We start from the raw sequence: 6,327 nt of genomic DNA on the forward strand, positions 1-6,327 counted from the left end.
GTTTAGCACAATGCAAAGAAAAAGCGTTTTGTGACATTTGGGTATTATTTCATTTATTTTTGATTATTTGCTTGTTTTCAGGATTTTCACTGTTACTTTGCTACTGTCTCAAGAGGTCTCCGTGTTCAAAGACCTAAACTCTGGAAGTCTCATTCTCTTATTTTAGTTTCCTCTTCCAGTCTAGCCACTATTCTCCTCCACCTAATGAAACAAAATAACTCCAGGCCACAATGAAATAAATCTGATGGAGTTCAATCATGTAAGCTGTATGGTTGTGTTATTGCGTGTTAATAAAAAACTTTTTTGAGGCTGGTGCTGTGGTGTAGCGGGTAAAGCTGCTGCCTACAGTGCCGTCAACTCATTTGAGCGCCAGTTCAAGTCCCGGCTACTCCACTTCTGATCCAGCTCTCTGCTATGGCCTGGGAAAGCAGCTGGAGATGGCACAAGTGCGTGGGCCTCTACACCTGTGTGAGAAGACCCAAGGAAGCTCCTGGCTCCTGGCTTAGGATCAGGGCAGCTTCGGCTGTTGCGGCCAACTGGGGAGTGAACCAGTGGATGGAAGCCCTCTCTCTCTCTCTCTGCCTAACTCTTTCATATAAGTAAATAATTCTTAAAAAAAAAACTTTTTCAGGGAGTTTGTATTCTCAAAATACATACATACAGACAGACAGACCCAAGAAATTGGATCAAGATGGCAGAATAGTGAGTTTCTGCACTAGCTTCAGCCACAGAAAATGCCAGAGTAGCCAAGGAGGGACCAGGTTTCCAGGAGAAAGGAAGACTTCAGTAAAGATGTGGGAAGAACTGCAAACAGCATGGAGACTCAGAGACTCGAAAGGCAGCTGAGAGATAGGAACAAAGGAGGCTGCAGCTCCTACTGGCGCACTGGCTGGAGGGACGTCACCCGGCCAGCCGGGGAAAATAAGTGGAAAGCCCTGTGACCCCTGCCACTGCTGCAGACCAGCAGCCCTTGCTTTGGGAGCGCTCCACTGTCCTCACTGACTTTAGATCCATCTAGAAAGTGGACGGGTTCTGAGAAGCTCCTTTGTCCCAAAAGCAGAAACCCACATTGCTTCCCTCTCCCTCCACACTGCTGTTATAGCCATTGCTAAACTCTGTTCTGCCTTAGGGGCAGCAAGCAGCCCCACAGCAGAAACACCACAGCAGGAGACAGGGTACCTTCCAGGGGAGAGAGAGGGGCTCCTGCATCCTGAAGCTGTGGGATTTCCGAGCACAACCTCCGGAACTGTGCTCACCTGCTCTGCACCACTGGGGGATGTTCTCTTCAGCTTCTTGGGACTTGGCACCAGCTGTAGCCGTAAAGAATCCCCGAGGACCACCCCCCCCCCCAACCTGAGGAAGTCTCCCTCTGCAGCTCTCAGCGCACACTGCTGGATGGCCAGGGCACAAGCCCCAACATCACCCTTGCATGCCCTGTGGGAACTGGGGGCAGCTCCCTCCATGCCTTGAAGTTCAGGGACTGTTACTGTTGGTGCCACAGCCCCTGGAGCATCTCCCACTCACCTGTGGTAGCTAGAGGGCCCAGTATAACTGTCGCTCACCCAGTGAGTGGGGTTAAGGACCCCACTGCACCCGGCAGCAGCAGGACAGGGACTGTAAGTACTAGGTTCCTCGGGGCCTCCCAAATCTGCCCTGATGGAATTAGAGAAGAAGCTCATTGCATTCCACTGCTCCAGACCCACACCTGTCAGAGCACAGTCCCCACCATAACCTACACTCAACCCATAGCACTGGGACAAGGAGCCTTTCACATACTCCAAGGCTGAGGGTAGGGCTTTTGATGCAGGACCTGGGGAAGTTCTCTCATCCATATCACACAGTCCCAAAGCCATAGCTATTGGTGTTACAGGTCCCTGTATCACTCAGGCTTCCCTGGCAGGACAAGTGAACTGTACCTGGTGTGTTCCCCAGCACCAGGAAAATGGCTACTGTCATCACACGCCCTAGTGTGACTGACACCCTACTCTCTGGGGACTCACTTTTGGAAGCCCACATTCACTTCAAAGTCATACTACTACCTACTACAAAGTCAACTACTACTACTACAAAATCATACTACTACCTACTACAAAGTCACTACTACTACTACAAAGTCATACTACTACCTACTACAAAGTCTACTACTACTACTACAAAGTCATACTACTACCTACTACAAAGTCACTACTACTACAAAGTCTACTACTACTACTACTACTACAAAGTCTACTACTACCTCCACAAACTGCTGCAGATCAGAATACTATGGCACCGTAGACACTGCTGACACTGATTATTGTTGAAAAAATCCCTCAGAGGTTAGACTTCTGGGCTCACCAAGAATCAAAGCCAATAAACTCCCCAACTGACATCTTGCATTCCATCTAAACAAAAGAGCATTTCCTAATGAAACCACTGCAGAAAGAATAAGGAAGAATACCCAGCTGTGCAGACATCAACACAGGGACACAGGAAGCATGACAAGGTAAGGAAGCACGGCACCTCCAAAAGAATAAAACAGTTCTCCAGAGCTAGATCCTGGATGGGAAGGAAGTCTATGCGATGCCTGGAAAAGAGTTCAAAATAATGATCGTGAGGAAACTCAGTGAGATGCAAGAGAATACAGGCCGGCGCCGCGGCTCACTAGGCTAATCCTCCGCCTTGCGGTGCCGGCATACCGGGTTCTAGTCCCGGTCGGGGCACCGATCCTGTCCCGGTTGCCCCTCTTCTAGGCCAGCTCTCTGCTGTGGCCAGGGAGTGCAGTGGAGGATGGCCCAAGTGCTTGGGTCCTGCACCCCATGGGAGACCAGGAGAAGCACCTGGCTCCTGCCATCGGATCAGCGCGGTGCGCCAGCCGCAGCGCGCCTACCGCGGCGGCCATTGGAGGGTGAACCAACGGCAAAAGGAAGACCTTTCCCTCTGTCTCTCTCTCTCACTGTCCACTCTGCCTGTCAAAAAAAAAAAAAAAAAAAAAGAGAATACAGACACATAGTTTAAAGAAATGAGGAAAATGCGTGATATGAATGAGAAAGAAAATACAATTGAGAGCTTCATCAACAGGATAGACCGAGCAGAGAAAAGAATTTCTGATCTTGAAGACAAGATTTTTTAAATAACCCAGAAAAAAAGGAAAAGAAAAGAATTTAAAAGGGTGAAAAGTCTATGAGGATACGAGACACCCCTGAGTGAGCAAACATATGTGTTATAGGAATACTTGAAGGAGAAGACAAGGGGAAGGGCACTGAGAACCATCTGAATGAAATAATAGTTGGAAACCTCCCAAGTCTCAAAAGATACATGGGCATCCTGATACAACAAGCTTGAAGGAATCTAAGCAGATTCAATCAAAAAAGACTTTATCCAAGGCATATTATAGTCAAATGGTCAAAAGTTAAGGACAGAGACCAGTGTTGTGGTGTAGTGGGTTAAGCTGCTGTCCTCAATGCCAGCATCCCATATGGGCACCAGTTTGCATCCCAGCTGCTTGACTTCTGATCCAGCTCCCTGCTAATGTGCCTGGGAAAGCAGCAAAAGATGGTGCAAGTCCTTGGGCCCCTGTACCCACGTGGGAGACCCAGACGAAACTTCTTTCTCCTGGCTTTGGTCTGGGCCCACCCTGGACATTGTGGCCATTTGAAGAGTGATGGGAGATCTCTCTCTCTCTCTCTCTCTCTCTCTCCCTCCCTCCCTTTCTCCCTCTCTCCCTCTCTCAAAATGAATAAAGCTTAGGAAAAAAAAGACGGATCAAAGACCTAAATGTAAGACCTGTAATTATGAAATTTTAGAAGAAAACACAGGAGAAAAACTTCAAGACATTGAGGCAGGCAATGATTTCTTGGTTAGACTGAAAAGCTCAGGCAACAAAAGCAAAACTAGACAAACAGGATTATGTCAAACCCAGAAGCTTCTGAACAAAAAAGGATCAATAAAGAGACATCTGACAAAATGGAGGAAAATACTTGTAAGCTACTTATCTGACAAAGAATTCATATCTAGAATATATCAGGAATTCAGGAAAAGCCAACAATAATAAAACAACCAATACAGTTAAGAAATAGGCAAAGGACCTGAATAGACAGCTCTGAAAAGAAAAAATACAAATGACCAACAAATGTATGAATAAATGCTCATTATTACTAGTTACCAGGGAAATGCAAATCAAAACACAATGAAATATCACCTCCCCTCTGTCAGTATGGCTACTATCAAAAAGAAAGTGACAAATACTGACAAAGAGGTGAAGGAGGAACTCTTACAGCTGTTGGAGGGAATGTAAATCAGTACAGCCACTATGGAAAATAGTATAAAGACTTCTTAAAAAACTAGAAATAGCCGGTGCTGTGGCTCACTTGGCTAATCCTCTGCCTGTGGCGCTGGCACCCCGGGTTCTAGTCCCGGTTGGGGCGCTGGATTCTGTCCCGGTCGCTCCTCTTCCAGTCCAGCTCTCTGCTGTGGCCCGGGAAGGCAGTGGAGGATGGCCCAAGTCCTTGGGCCCTGCACCTGCATGGGAGACCAGGAGAAGCACCTGGCTCCTGGCTTCGGATCGGCACAGCGCACCAGCCGTGGCTGCCATTTGGGGGGTGAACCAACAGAAGGAAGACCTTTCTCTCTGTCTCTCTCTCCCACTGACTAACTCTGCCTGTCAAAAACAAAACAAAACAAAACAAAACAAAACCTAGAAATAGAACTGTCATGTGATCCAGTAATACCACTATTGGGTATGTATCCAAAAGACATGAACTCATTGTATCAGAGAGACACCTGCTCCACCATTTTTACTGCAGCACTGTTCACAAGAGCCAAGTTAGGGAATCAGTCAACGTGTCCATCATCAGACAAATGAATAAGGAAAGAGTGGTGTATATATACACAAGTAAACACTATTCAGCTATTAAAAATAATGACATCTTGTCACTTGCAGCAAAATGGACGATTCTAGATGACATCATGTTAAGTGAAATAAGTCAGACACAGATGGATAAAAAACCTGCATGTTCTCCCTCATATGTGAGAGCTAGAAAACTCTCAACCTCAACACAGAATGCTGATGACTAGAGGCTGTAAGGGATAGACGGAGTTTGGATAAGAAAACAGGGGCAGCTGGGCGTGGCTCATTCATTGCAACAAATACACTCTTACGAGACGTTAATAGTAGGGGATGCTGGGTGTAGTTTGTAAGATTGTGACATTTGCATTGTACAAATATAAGATGTTAACAATAGGGGACACTGGGTGTGGGGTATATGGGAACTCTTGGTATGACTTCACGATTTTTGTTTTGTAAGATTAGAGCTATTCTGAAATAAAATATTTTTTAAAAGATTTATTTATTTATTTCAAAGTCAGAGTTACACAGAGAAAGGAGAGGTAGAGAGATAGAGAGAGATCTTCCATCTGATGGTTCACTCCCCAAATGACCGCACCAGTTGGAGCTGTGCCAGTCTGAAGCCAGGAGCCAGGAGCTTCTTCCGGGTCTCCCACGCAGGTGCAAGGGCCCAAGGACTTGGGCCATCTTCTATTGCTTCCCCAGGCTATAGCAGAGAGCTGGATCGGAAGTGGAGCAGCCGGGTCTCGAGTCTCGAATCGGTGCCCTTATGGGATGCCAGTGCTTCAGGTCAGGGTGTTAACCCACTGTGGCACAGCACCAGACCCAAAGTCTTTTTTTTTTTTTTTAAAAAGGCCTAAAGGTAAAAATATTGAGACATATTGTACACAGCCATCCACACGTCCAACTGAGCAAGTCCCAGTTCAGTGGCTTCCCAGCTTATCCTCTCCAGCCTCGCTCTCCCCTCCCTCCCCACTCTGCACGAATGCCTACCACGGTGTTGCCTGGGATTCTCCTGAGAGCACCATTACACACGTTCAGTCAAGTCCTGTCCACCCAATGCAGGAGACCCATGCAAGCACTCACCTTCTCGTTTTATAGTGTGTAGGTATGTGTGTGCGTGCATGTGTGCAGACCAAAATAATGACAATGGCCAAGTTTTATGAGTCACGAACCACGTGCATCCCAAACATCATCTCTAATACCAGCACCTGCCCCGCAGGGGAAGTGTTATGTTTCTGTTAGTCTGCCTCAGCTTGAGACTCACTTTTGCAAGCTGGGGCTGGACAGGGAACCTGAGTGAATCTCATCTTACAATACAGTTTCTTGAAGGCTGTCTTTAAGGTCTTTTAAAGTACCAGAATACTTACCTTATATGAGCACTGGAACTTCAAGACAGAAGATATGATTTCTGAGACGCATCATTGCCTTCTTCTCTACAGAGGGAGTTCTTGCTAATACTCTTAGAAGCAAGGCCAATGCTGCTCTGAGAGCATTGCTTC

The sequence above is a fragment of the Lepus europaeus genome, chromosome 2, assembly GCF_033115175.1.
Source record: "Lepus europaeus isolate LE1 chromosome 2, mLepTim1.pri, whole genome shotgun sequence".
NCBI lineage: Eukaryota > Metazoa > Chordata > Mammalia > Lagomorpha > Leporidae > Lepus > Lepus europaeus.